The sequence below is a fragment of the Gigantopelta aegis genome, chromosome 4 (genome assembly GCF_016097555.1).
Source record: "Gigantopelta aegis isolate Gae_Host chromosome 4, Gae_host_genome, whole genome shotgun sequence".
In the NCBI taxonomy this organism is placed as follows: Eukaryota; Metazoa; Mollusca; class Gastropoda; order Neomphalida; family Peltospiridae; genus Gigantopelta; species Gigantopelta aegis.
In genome coordinates this window covers 2,457,632-2,472,359 of record NC_054702.1, presented here as the reverse complement: position 1 = coordinate 2,472,359, position 14,728 = coordinate 2,457,632, and the positions used below count along the sequence as shown (strand labels likewise).

At 41.6% G+C, this 14,728-nt stretch overlaps 1 protein-coding gene across 1 annotated transcript in view; it reads right to left on the bottom strand.

The window, feature by feature from the left end:
- LOC121372481 (glutamate receptor ionotropic, kainate 2-like) overlaps window positions 1-14,527 on the bottom strand; it is a 144,585-nt gene extending 130,058 nt beyond the window's left edge. Inside the window, exon 1 of the mRNA XM_041498819.1 lies at window positions 14,330-14,527. The gene's annotated coding sequence lies outside the window, so the exon portion shown is untranslated. The remainder of the gene's footprint in view (window positions 1-14,329) is intronic.
- Between the last annotated feature and the right edge of the window lie 201 nt (window positions 14,528-14,728).

The window sequence follows — 14,728 nt, the reverse complement described above, 5'->3', positions numbered from 1 at the left end:
TAAATCCTCCCGTCGTGCAGCTATCCTGAAGGGAAAAACCGTTGAAAGCCTGATGGTAAATCATCTGTTTTAGCGGGATCCCTGTAAAGGGAAGGAGAACCCAATTCAGTAGTCTGAGGGAAAAACCGTTGAAAGCATGATGGTAAATCATGTTTAAGCGGGATTTCTGTAAAGAGAAGGAGAATCTAATTCAGTAGTCTGAGGGAGAAAACGTTGAAAGCATGATGGTAAATCATCTGTTTTAGCGGGATTTCTGTGAAGGGAAGGAGAACCCAATTCAGTAGTCTGCTGCTGTATTTTCGGGTATGGTTGTAACGGCAACACACCACCATTTGTCGTGTCGTCACTTATTATTGCAGTTTAATTAAAGGGACAGACCCTAGTTTCAGCCCATGAAAATTAACACTAAGTTTAGTTAATCTACAAACCTGTAACATATTTGGATAAAGTTACAAGTGAGTGAAACAAGAGTCTGTGACTTTGAAATGGTGAAATACCCTCTAAAAATAGACTAAAACTCGACTCCATAACTGTTACCTCTCAGACGCACGTGCGTTTTTAAAAATATGACAAATGCATTTTGTGATATTAAAAACACCAGGATGACCAAAAACACGGAAATTGATAATCTAAACAATAAAATCAAAGTAAAGTATGATTTCAGTTATCAAAAACGGCTCTAATAGTAAAAGATATGCCTTAGTGTTTAAAAACTAGGGTATGTCCCTTTAATACAGTCCGGTTTAGGAAATAGTTGCTCGTACAAAAATACTACAAACTTCTGATATGCTTTTTGAAATCTTTATATAACGATTACACGTAGTTTAACCTCTGTGGTATTTAAATAATCCATTGTTTTTTTAAATTACTTGTTATATTTAGTGCTAACTGCCACAGCAACACAAGGCGGTGCTCTGGCATGAGGGCTGCTAACAGAAACAGCTCGTGATCAACATATTCTGATTATGTTTACACGGTACGTGTCAGTTGAGAGCACTCTCTAAAATTAGTAGTGACATTACCTTCTCGATAGTGTTGTATTTTTCACAGAATATATTCTGATATAGAAATTGTATTGAACTGCATGAAGTAATTAATGGTGGTGTGTAACCTTAAGGTATCATGGCTGCAACTGCTGAAGCGGTTGTTGTTGGTGCTGCTACTTTTACGGTTGTTTCGTAGTTTTTCTTGTTAATATTATTTATTAGTAGTGCTTCGCGAATAAATTGCTTTTGTATATACTGTTCTTAATATCAACAGACAAAAACCCCAGCATATGTGGTAGTAGCGGGTTTACGTTTTCATTCTTTAGATCAAACAGTTAGCGTATGCTTGAAACCTTATAGTGACTGGCTTTAACAAGATTGTGATGGTGTTGTTATAAGACATCCCCTAACCTGTGGTATGCCAGTAGTTACTTATGCCTAGGACAAGCGCTAGTGAAACATTCAACTGGATTACATCCTGTGTTATCCGATCACATTCATTTAACGTTAGGTGTTAGGTCTCTGTCTATACTATAAACGTTAACATTGCTTTACATGCCTATCTGTTTGACACCCACCCATTGGGCTATTTCTCGTTCCAGCAATGCTCCACAACAGGCCGTGGTATGTACTATCCTGTCTGTGGGATGGTGCATATAAAAGATCCCATGCTGCTAATCGAAAAGAGTAGCCCATGAAATGGCGACAGCGGGTTTCCTCTCTCAATATCTGTGTGGTCCTTAACCATATGCCTCACGCCATATAACCGTAAATAAAATGTGTTGAGTGCGTCGTTAAATAAAACATTTCCTTCTTTGACACTCAGTAACTGATGTATTTCTTTGTGACGTGGTGTCATAGTGGATACTGCAGCTTTAAAATATCATTTTAAAATCACAAATTGCAATGACATTTCTTTGCATGCCCTCCCCCACCCACTAGGTGGAAGTATCCTCATTTCTCCGGCCTTGGAGATGAATTCTCCTTTCAGCCATGCTTCGGGATGACAGTTCCCGATCACTGGCGCTCTTCAAAGGAAAGTCAAACATAAACACCAGCCCGAGTCGATTTGTTAACGCTAGGAGTAGCTGACGGAGTTACCACATCGTTATGAGAAAACCAATTTAATTTGCTTTACTGCTGTGCAACAAATGACCGCATGTGTTCGCCTAACTAACGCGTGCCATGTGGTGCACGTGTGTCTAATCTATATATCGTTTGGAGTTACAGAATCCCCGGTAGCTGAGCATGAAACTCGACCATCGACAGCCATAACATACTTTCTGTCGTCTGCTAACACCGGTTTGCCATGGGGCAGAGATGAGTGAAAAGCGTCCAATTATTTTGGCGAAATTTCAAAATAACAATGTAGTTTGCAGAGTTTTACAAGAAACCATGAGTATGTGGTTCTATTACTCAGTAACTGGAGTAGAAATCGAAGAACGTTTTCGCGGCAGAGTGGTTCACAAATGGTTCAGACCTAAACGGAATAGTTGTGTAGAAAATGCTATCCGATACTTGTAATTCTTGACAAATGAAAACAACATGGCCCAATAAGCGCCAAAACTCATGACAAACTGCACACTGACCCCTTGTTTTTCCTTTCCTTTTTCTCGTTACATCTGTTATTATTGTTTTTATTGTGTTACTTCTTGCAGTGAAAACCATAAGCGTATATAAAGAAAAATATATAATAAACCAATAAATGTGGTTTGCTGTAACATTTTCGTTCTTACAGACAACCAGGTTAACGAATATGACTAACACTATTATGAGCAATATGTCAACTAACTTAGACCTATAAATACGAATTCTACAACACTTTCACCAAACGTATTAACTGAACAAAGTGCAACCTTCCGTGGTTCATTTCACACAAACTTGCACAACTTAATTTTACAGGTACCTCATGCATGCTACTCGACACCATGGTACTGGATGAAATAAAAATGCAAATATTTATTGCCCATAAAACCCTACTTTAGCAGCATGGGTGGTACAGAAACAAACCGACTAGGGAAATAGTTAAACTGAGACAGAAACAAACCGACTAGGGAAATAGCTAAACTGAGACAGAAACAAACAGACTAGGGAAATAGCTAAACTGAGACAGAAACAAACCGACTAGGGAAATAGCTAAACTGAGACAGAAACAAACCGACTAGGAAAATAGCTAAACTGAGACAGAAACAAACCGTCTAAGTAGCTGTGCCTGTTTTTCTGAAAGGTGAGCGTGACAGTGAAAGGTGAGGGAAGGTGAGCGTGACAGTGAAAGGTGAGGGAAGATGAGCGTGACAGTGAATTTTGGGAAAGGTGAGCGTGACAGTGATGTTTGGGAAAGGTGAGCGTGACAGTGATCTTTTCTGAAAGTGAGCGTGACAGTGATGTTTGGGAAAGGTGAGCGTGACAGTGATCATTTCTGAAAGTGAGCGTGACAGTGATGTTTGGGAAAGGTGAGCGTGACAGTGATGTTTGGGAAAGGTGAGCGTGACAGTGATGTTTGTGAAAGGTGAGCGTGACAGTGATGTTGGGGAAAGGTGAGCGTGACAGTGATGTTTGGGAAAGGTGAGCGTGACAGTGATGTTTTCTGAAAGGTGAGCGTGACAGTGATGTTTTCTGAAAGGTGACCGTGACAGTGATGTTTTCTGTGATGTTTTCACGCTCACCTTTCCCCAACATCACTGTCACGCTCACCTTTCAGAAAACATCATTGTCACGCTCACCTTTCCCAAACATCACTGTCACGCTCACCTTTCAGAAAACATCACTGTCACGCTCACCTTTCCCCAACATGATGTTTTCTGAAAGTGAGCGTGACAGTGATGTTTGTGAAAGGTGAGCGTGACAGTGATGTTGGGGAAAGGTGAGCGTGACAGTGATGTTTGTGAAAGGTGAGCGTGACAGTGATGTTTGTGAAAGGTGAGCGTGACAGTGATATTGGGGAAAGGTGAGCGTGACAGTGATTTTTGTGAAAGGTGAGCGTGACAGTGATGTTTGTGAAAGGTGAGCGTGACAGTGATGTTGGGGAAAGGTGAGCGTGACAGTGATGTTTGGGAAAGGTGAGCGTGACAGTGATGTTTGTGAAAGGTGAGCGTGACAGTGATGTTGGGGAAAGGTGAGCGTGACAGTGATGTTTGTGAAAGGTGAGCGTGACAGTGATTTTGGGGAAAGGTGACCGTGACAGTGATGTTTTCTGAAAGGTGACCGTGACAGTGATGTTTGGGAAAGGTGAGCGTGACAGTGATGTTTGTGAAAGGTGAGCGTGACAGTGATGTTGGGGAAAGGTGAGCGTGACAGTGATGTTTGTGAAAGGTGAGCGTGACAGTGATGTTTGTGAAAGGTGAGCGTGACAGTGATGTTTGTGAAAGGTGAGCGTGACAGTGATGTTGGGGAAAGGTGAGCGTGACAGTGATGTTTGTGAAAGGTGAGCGTGACAGTGATGTTTGTGAAAGGTGAGCGTGACAGTGATGTTGGGGAAAGGTGAGCGTGACAGTGATGTTTGTGAAAGGTGAGCGTGACAGTGATGTTGGGGAAAGGTGACCGTGACAGTGATGTTTTCTGAAAGGTGAGCGTGACAGTGATGTTGGGGAAAGGTGAGCGTGACAGTGATGTTGGGGAAAGGTGAGCGTGACAGTGATGTTTTCTGAAAGGTGAGCGTGACAGTGATGTTTGTGAAAGGTGAGCGTGACAGTGATGTTGGGGAAAGGTGAGCGTGACAGTGATGTTTTCTGAAAGGTGAGCGTGACAGTGATGTTGGGGAAAGGTGACCGTGACAGTGATGTTTTCTGAAAGGTGACCGTGACAGTGATGTTGGGGAAAGGTGAGCGTGACAGTGATGTTGGGGAAAGGTGAGCGTGACAGTGATGTTGGGGAAAGGTGAGCGTGACAGTGATGTTGGGGAAAGGTGAGCGTGACAGTGATGTTTGGGAAAGGTGAGCGTGACAGTGATGTTGGGGAAAGGTGAGCGTGACAGTGATGTTTGTGAAAGGTGAGCGTGACAGTGATGTTGGGGAAAGGTGAGCGTGACAGTGATGTTGGGGAAAGGTGAGCGTGACAGTGATGTTTTCTGAAAGGTGAGCGTGACAGTGATGTTTGGGAAAGGTGACCGTGACAGTGATGTTTTCTGAAAGGTGAGCGTGACAGTGATGTTGGGGAAAGGTGAGCGTGACAGTGATGTTTGTGAAAGGTGAGCGTGACAGTGATGTTGGGGAAAGGTGACCGTGACAGTGATGTTTTCTGAAAGGTGACCGTGACAGTGATGTTTCGGAAAAGTGAGCGTGACAGTGATGTTTGTGAAAGGTGAGCGTGACAGTGATGTTGGGGAAAGGTGAGCGTGACAGTGATGTTTGTGAAAGGTGAGCGTGACAGTGATGTTTGTGAAAGGTGAGCGTGACAGTGATGTTTGTGAAAGGTGAGCGTGACAGTGATGTTTGTGAAAGGTGAGCGTGACAGTGATGTTTGTGAAAGGTGAGCGTGACAGTGATGTTTGTGAAAGGTGAGCGTGACAGTGATGTTTGTGAAAGGTGAGCGTGACAGTGATGTTTGTGAAAGGTGAGCGTGACAGTGATGTTGGGGAAAGGTGACCGTGACAGTGATGTTTTCTGAAAAGTGAGCGTGACAGTGATGTTTGTGAAAGGTGAGCGTGACAGTGATGTTGGGGAAAGGTGAGCGTGACAGTGATGTTTGGGAAAGGTGAGCGTGACAGTGATGTTTGGGAAAGGACGCTGGCTAGGGGATGATGCCCGAACGAAGGATCACAAAACGATAGTCAGAGAAAACAAGTATTTTGTATTTGTGAGCATCTTACAAAACCAAAGAGAAAATCAAGTCTGTTGTATTTGTGAGCATCTTACAAAACCATAGAGAAAATCAAGTCTGTTGTATTTATGAGCATCTTAGAAATCCATAGAGAAAGGGGCGGGACGTAGCTCAGAGGTAATGCGCACGCTTGATGCGCGGTCGGTCTGGGATCGATCCCCGTCCGTGGGCCCATTGGGCTATTTCTCGTTCCAGCCAGTGCACAACGACTGGTATACCAAAGGCCGTGATATGTACTACCCTGTCAGTGGGATGGTGCATATAAAAGATCCCTTCCTACTAATCGAAAAGAGTAGCCCATGAAGTGGCGACAGCGGGTTTCCTCTCTCAATATCTGTGTGGTCCTTAACCATATGCCTGACGCCATATAACCAAAATAAAATGTGATGAATGCGTCGTTAAATAAAACATTTCTTTCTTTCTTTCCACAGAGAAAATCAAGACTTGTATTTGTGAGCACTTTACAAAACCATAGAGAAAATCAAGTCTGTTTGTATTTGTGACACGTTACAAAACCATAGAGAAAATCAAGTCTGTTGTGTTTGTGAACACTTTACAAAACCATAGAGAAAATCAAGTCTGTTGTATTTGTGAGCATCTTACAAAACCATAGAGAAAATCAAGTCTGTTGTATTGAAAAACACCTTTCACCAAAAGATGAAGTTTTCTTACAAGATATTTTAGTTATAATTATGATCACTTAAATAATGTGGATATATCACTAAGTAAATCATAGAGAGTTGGGTCCCCTGTTATCGTCTCGTACCCACCACTGCTCCCGGCAACTTTCACTGAATAACATAAAAAAATAGTATTAGACACTGCTTTAAAAAAAAAAAGAAATTGGAATGAATAATTTAAAAAATACATATTCTTGAATGAAAGTTAATTATCTGTATAAAAAGGCGTCTGGCTGCAGGCTACGGCTTGCACGGCGGAGATGAATGAACGGTTTGGATGTGATGACGATGAATATGTTGAATCTTCCAGCCATAAACATCACTCACAGTTTCACACCGACCCGGCCATCAACCCACGTCTTCCGAAAATCGCATTACTTTAAACGAGCTGAGATTTTACTTAGTGGTCTAGCGGCGGAAGGATTACCAGCGCTGGAAGAAAACTATTTTATTTTGTCGCCCCTACCTGAGCTAAAATAGAGAAAGATAATGCTTTCTGTATGATGTAAAATGCATGAAGTGTACTATGTTTTTGCAAATCAATAATCTAGTGCTAGTAGCGACCTTCTGTGAAATAGTGGGTGGAAGCAACTGTCCCCCCCCCCCCCCCCACACACACACACACACACACAATATTACGCGGCGCCGCCATGGAGATTTACTGAATGTCCTTCATCTATTAACATTGATTACATGTCGTAGTACTTTACCTAGATAGGGAAACACGCATAGGAAGACACGCAATCTCCACATAGGTTACTATCAAGCAGTAGTAATATATATTGTAGGAGCATTTTTCCACTGACAAGATTACACATACCACAGACTTTGAGCACTGGTTGATAACGTGGGAAATCCAAGGGTGTTGTTTTTCAAGGACAAGTTGTTGTTGTTCAAATATATATTTCTGATGGTCGAGATCTAACTTAATGGGTAATTGGCTCGCTGTAGGTGCGTGGGCTAAGGATCGAATCCCCTCAGTGGACCTATTCATTCTCTAAATGTTTTTCTCCATTCCAGCCAGTATCCCAAGACTGGTATGTCAAAGGTCGTGGTAAAAGATCCCTTGCTGCTAATGGATAAACAAACCTTGTTTTCTCCATTGTGTCACACCGACCAAGTGTTTGTCACGGACCCAATAGCCAATGGTTAATAAATCAATGTGCTCTAGTAGTGTTGTTAAACAAAACTAAATTTTACCTTTGTTGTAGAAAACCGTCTATAAAAATATCTTGCTGACTTACGCTATAAACATAGTTTTACAGTTACCCTCTGTTTTCTTTAATAATCTGTTAAATGTTCACAATAGATGTTTGCAATTCTGCCCATTTCCCCAGACCATTACTTACAAGTTGCTGTTCAAACCTATTTACACAGAGACATTTATTCAAATAGATATAACTAATTTAAAGGATTATAGTTTGGAATTGGGGTCTTTATGACCGTATATCTGTACAAGACAAAGCGCCAATGGCACTTCAACGAAGTGGAGATTGTATGCATCACCCTTATTTGGAAGTACAAACAACAGCTACTGTTCTATAGACAGATATCGGTAAAGGACTCTGATTTAGTCGCATTTAGTATCGTATATCAATATAAAAACAAAGTCCGTGTGAATTTATTCAATCAACCGGGACCGGCCTCGGTGGCGTCGTGGCAGGCCATCGGTCTACAGGCTGGTAGGTACTGGGTTCGGATCCCAGTCGAGGCATGGGATTTTTAATCCAGATACCGACTCGAAACCCTGAGTGAGTGCTCCGCAAGGCTCAGTGGGTAGGTGTAAACCACTTGCACCGACCAGTGATCCATAACTGGTTCAACAAAGGCCATGGTTTGTGCTATCCTGCCTGTGGGAAGCGCAAATAAAAGATCCCTTGCTGCCTATCGGAAGAGTAGCCCATGTAGTGGCGACAGCGGGTTTCTTCTCAAAATCTGTGTGGTCCTGAACCATATGTCTGACGCCATATAACCGTAAATAAAATGTGTTGAGTGCGTCGTTAAATAAAACACTTCTTTCTTTCAAACAACCGGCCTCGGTGGCGTCGTGGTAGGCCATCGGTCTTCAGGCTGGTAGGTACTGAGTTCGGATCCCAGTCGAGGCATGAGATTTTTAATCCAGATACCGACTCCAAACCCTGAGTGAGTTCTCCGCAAGGCTCATTGGGTAGGTGTAAACCACTTGCACCGACCAGTGATCCATAACTGGTTCAACAAAGGCCATGGTTTGTGCTATCCTGCCTGTGGGAAGTGCAAATAAAATATCCCTTGCTGCTAATCGGAAGAGTAGCCCATGTAGTGGCGACAGCGGGTTTCCTCTCAAAATCTGTGTGGTCCTTAACCATATGTCTGACGCCATATAACCGTAAATAAAATGTGTTGAGTGCGTCGTTAAATAAAACATTTCTCTTTTTATTCAATCACTTGAAGATAGAAGATGCCTATCGGAAGAGTAGCCCATGTAGTGGCGACAGCGGGTTTCTTCTCAAAATCTGTGTGGTCCTGAACCATATGTCTGACGCCATATAACCGTAAATAAAATGTGTTGAGTGCGTCGTTAAATAAAACACTTCTTTCTTTCAAACAACCGGCCTCGGTGGCGTCGTGGCAGGCCATCGGTTTTCAGGCTGGTAGGTACTGAGTTCGGATCCCAGTCGAGGCATGAGATTTTTAATCCAGATACCGACTCCAAACCCTGAGTGAGTTCTCCGCAAGGCTCAATGGGTAGGTGTAAACCACTTGCACCGACCAGTGATCCATAACTGGTTCAACAAAGGCCATGGTTTGTGCTATCCTGCCTGTGGGAAGTGCAAATAAAATATCCCTTGCTGCTAATCGGAAGAGTAGCCCATGTAGTGGCGACAGCGGGTTTCCTCTCAAAATCTGTGTGGTCCTTAACCATATGTCTGACGCCATATAACCGTAAATAAAATGTGTTGAGTGCGTCGTTAAATAAAACATTTCTCTTTTTATTCAATCACTTGAAGATAGAAATCAGTCAAGCCTAATTTACGCGCTTTCATGGCGGAAATATTATATGTGTATGTGACATGTCGACATGGTCATGCTTGTGAGCAATCCATTCGCGCATTCTGGGAATCTGGGCCGCGTTTCACGAAATGATCGTACCTATGGCTGATTGTTGTAACTTACGATTGGTATTATGACTGAACTGTGTAATTCTATGATGGTTTCTGAAGCTATAATTGCCGTATGCATAATACATGAGAGTTATCTCCTATAGTGTTGTGTGAACGTCGTAATTCACATCAACAAGATACTGTGCATGTTTTTTGTTTGTTTGTTTGTTTGTTGTTAGTTTTTTTTTTTTGGGGGGGGGGGGGGTAGGAGCTCTTTTTTTTGGGGGGGTGGGGGGTAGGAGGGGTTTTTGTGGGGAGGGGTCATCGAAAGCCGAGTTTAATGAAGTGTATTGTAGATACAATCGATCCGTTTTGATGGAAATGAGTTCGTGGCCTTCTTGAAAAAGCATCATCTAACTTCCATTTGACATCTATGTTAGTGACTTACAAGTAAGTCAAAGACCTAGTGTAAATTGCAGTCTTATACTAGAGCCACTTCTAAGCTACGTCGCGTCGTGGAAAAAGTTATATGGTGGAGAAAGTTTGTATTCGCGATGATAGTAGTTCTACGATTATTCTGTATAACGAGGCCCTGGAGAGCAACTTCGTACAACGGTCTACGTAATATTTGAATAACGTTATAATGTTTGGTTTTACACCAGTCCCTTAAATAAAAGCAATACACATTCGTATCCTACTATTTTGTTGATAGAACACTTAATTTTCCCGCATTCAGTACCTAATATTTGTACAAGACACTTGCAGAAAGCCTGGTCGGTTGGAACTATTCATACAAGGAAGGAAACTGTTTATTTAACAACGCACTCAACACATTTTATTTACGGTTATATGGCGTTGGACATATGGTTAAGGACCACACAGATATTGAGAGAGAGAACCCGTTGTCGCCACTTCATGGGCTACTCTTTCTGATTAGTAGTAAGCGATCTTTTATATGCACCATCCCACAGACAGGACAGTACATACCACCAGCTGTGGAGCACTGGCTGGAACGAAAAATAGCCCAATGGGCCCACCGACGGGAATCGATTCTAGATTGATTGCGCCTCAGGCAAGCGCTGCACCACTGAGCTATCCCCCCCCCCCCCCCCCCCCCCCCATTCATACAAGCAACACAAACATGTCAGTTACTACCAGGTGGACTGAACTCAGCTGTACACGAAAGAATTCAGGAGAAACTACTACAGAGAGCCACAGGTGCTCCTTCTTGAATTTAGGCATCACAAAGAAGTGGTGATCAGTTTCTTTATTACAGATAGAACTCGGTCAATGGTATTGACTCGTTCAATATCGTTTCTTTGTACAAGGCGCGAGCTGTGTGACACGTCCAGAAAACCCAGGCAGTTTGTAACCAACACAGATATGTCAACTACTGCTGTATGGACCCCTAGAACATATTTGTCTAAAACGGTGTGTCTCTGGGTCAAACTGGCAGATTCTTCCAGTGCTTATAAAAGTGTTAAGAATCCAGACTTAACGGTGTGTCTCTGGGTCAAACTGGCAGATTCTTCCAGTGCTTATAAAAGTGTTAAGAATCCAGGCTTAACGGTGTGTCTCTGAGTGAAAGTGGCAGATTCTTCCAGTGCTTATAAAAGTGTTAAGAATCCAGGCTTAACGGTGTGTCTCTGGGTGAAAGTGGCAGATTCTTCCAGTGCTTATAAAAGTGTTAAGAATCCAGGCTTAACGGTGTGTCTCTGGGTGAAAGTGGCAGATTCTTCCAGTGCTTATAAAAGTGTTAAGAATCTGGATGAAACTCGCTCCAGACTTAAGACTAACATAGTCTGAGATTTTAAGGTCATGGTACTGCCAAATTGTAGGCGTGTGATGTCATTAGAGATTTGGATCTAGACTCTAAAAGTTCTAGAAGCACGGGTCCTGGTGTTCGGTTGGACGTCCTAATGTCTACAGAAGTTCAATACTATTGTTGGCGCGTGTCAGAGTTTGGCGATAGCAGGATTTTGTAAGAGCTTTGTAGAAGTGCATCCTACTGAATCGTCAGGATGTTTGATAAACGAGTTTACAGCATACCGATTTCTTAATTATTGGCTGTAGGGTGTCAAACATTTGATATTCCGACACGAAGTCTTTACAGGAAACACATATATTTCTTTAATCAGCAGCAAGGGATCTGTTAATGGAACTTTCCCACAGGTAGGACAGCACATACCATGGCCTTTGATATTCCAGTCGCGAGGCACTGGTTGTATGTGAAAACTTCAGTTGATCACGGACCTAAGGGTTTATTTGTTTCTAGGTCAATTTTATGTAAAGTGCCGGGAAAATGTGTAGATGTACAAGACTAGTTGTGAAAAGGTTATTGTTTTAAACAAGGAACTGTGCTGGCAAAAAAGTTAAGAAATAACCAACGAAGTATGAACATGAAGTATCAGTTGACAATATTCTTAAAATGATTTGATGTGGTATTAAACCTTAATCATGCATTTCTTTGGGTAACTTTACCCAAGAGTAGAAAACTCTAAGACAACTCGTAGCACGGCCAGTGTCATGTTTGGCTGTGTTTACTGGATGATGAAGGTTTAACAGCACATCAAATCATTTGAAGAATATTGTGAAATAATATCTCATGTTCATACATCAGTGGTTCCAGCATAACCGTTAATGATGAGTAAATACCTTTTAGACACCAATAACATGCACTGCTATAAGAGAACCAGGCACATTTAACATGCACGCGTTCATGACCGTATCTCTGTACATGATGGAGTACAATCACAGTAACACAAAGACATCAGCTACTATCTTGCAGACAGGCTCAAGTCAAGAACTGTGATTTACACGCGGCCATAAAAGCGTCTTTTCTTTAATGGTTGTTTTCCCTCGTGTAAAAGGCCCGACCGTTATCGCTGCAAACTGTTGATACTTGGGCCGAGCTTCTGCTATAGTAATTGAGGATCTGCGGTGCCCGCACTAAACATCTTTGGAATCGTGTTTAAACATCTGTGAAGATATCTCGGACAGCAGTAAAAAACTGTTCTCTGCAATCAGTGGTTATTTTGGAACGCGGATACCTATAAGCTAAACTGCATGCATGTCACTTAGAAAAAGGTGTGGGCTTAGTTTCTACGTCCGTTTTACGGTTTCAAGTAAAGATTTTCGAAACCCTTTTCAATTTGTTGTATTAGCATGTCCATTTTCAGGCCAATATTAATAAGAGGATAAAAGGAAATAGTGTTTGCTTTTTTTAATGGATTTGAACTAAAGCTATTCAAATAGGCCAACAAAAATAACAATATGGATCACATCATTTTACTGAGCCCAAATTTAAGCTCATCAGATTTTACACTAGAAAAGCAGATTTTAAATAAATTTTTCTAGAAGTGAGGGGGCGTATTTCTGAGGAATATTTTCATGTGAATACTAGTATATCTTTCACATTTCCGGTCGTTAAGCTGTTAGAGCGGACTATTTCATCTATACATGTAATACAGCGTTTAAAGCCTAAAGCTAAACTGAATATATTTAAAGGAATGGGTTCTGGAATCAGTTCTAAAAAGAGTTTAATTTTATTAATTTTCTTATTCCTGGCAGAAAATGACAGATGTTTCAGATTCGTCTTTAGGGAACTATATTTAAACGAAACCTTTTTTAAAAATACACATGTAGAGAATTGTATCCGTTATATGAATCATTTCATCTATTAATTGATATATCATACTATGAATGTATGTATGTACTTATGTATGTATTTATATATCATACTATGAATGTATGTATGTGTGTATGTGTATGTGTATGTGTATGTGTATGTGTATGTATGTATGTATGTATCAGGCACGGCGGAAGCAAGTAGACATTGGAGGGGGCTGACTGAAATCGAGGGCGCAAAGCACAGTTTCAAGGGCATTCAGGGGTATGCTCCCTTGTAAAATTTGGTAAATCTCTGCAGCACCGTGTTTTCTGAATCTCTACGTCCCAGCTGATCAGGTTTACAAGGCGTATAAATACACGGACGATGCCAAACAAAGCAATTTCCAAAATATAGTTATCGTCTACACGCGTGTTCACGCCACATTTCCTCTGTGACAACAAGCCTTCCGACTGCAGCCAGTAGAGCGGTAGTTACAATTAATTTCCGAAATTGTGGACAGCTTTAGAGTTCGTTTGTCAATATTTTTAGTAATTTCACATCAGTATTATTACAGTCTCCAAACATGCATTCAGCATAATCACAAGTAATATTTTTAAAAAATAATTAATTTTCTAAAGTTGGGTCTGCTTATGTGAATATTTTAAAACCTTACCTTCAGTAGTCTTTGAAAATGTTGTAACATTTATTTTGGGTTTAGCACCAAGACGTCAGCGATATTATAATGTGTGACGGCATCATACGAACGATCGTGTTACCTGTGGGCCATTTTATGAAATTACTGATGTTACAGAGGGCAGATAAATGTGTAGAAATTTCAACATGCAGTGTAACCAGAAATTAGACAATAGAGCTCTACTTAACGCAAATTACTGGGCGGAGGGTGGGGGGTGGGGCAGATAAAAAAAGAAGAGAGCAACAGTTAAAACAAAACATTTCACTTTTAAACTTAAACTCGCACTTTTTCGTATTTTTCAGAGGGCTGCCCCTTGCCTGTCCACCGCTAAGTACAGCACTGAAGAATATCGCAAAATGTACTCTTAACTTATTGTTAAATACTAGTAGTACACGCCCTCTGTGTTGGTTTTTTATCAAATTTACAGACGGGGGAAAGTTAACGAAGTAAAATCCACTTACCTATTATCAAAGACTGGTATTTAAATCCAGAGAACACAAAATGAGAAAAGTAACTGTCCGGGAGAAGAGAACAACGTGAAGAACCGCAAATGAAGAAAGCTTTTTTCTTTCTCTGTGAACATTCACGGGGTAAATGCGTATCAGAAGTTCACCACTGTTTGCACTTGGCTGTGTAACTGTACCGCTTGCCGTCCGTACCTCTTCGAGAGTCGAGTCGTCTGACTGGGCGATTTCACGCAGAACATTGGCGAAGAAAAGGTGGTGCGCGCGTTCTCTGCGTGTGCGTTGCTCTGGAAGCGTCCAAAACCCATTCCCGGGGTTATCACGTGGACGGGGCGCCAGCACTGTGGAGGAACTGGTCGCCAAACGAATCAATAAGCTTGCAGTCAAAGAAAGATG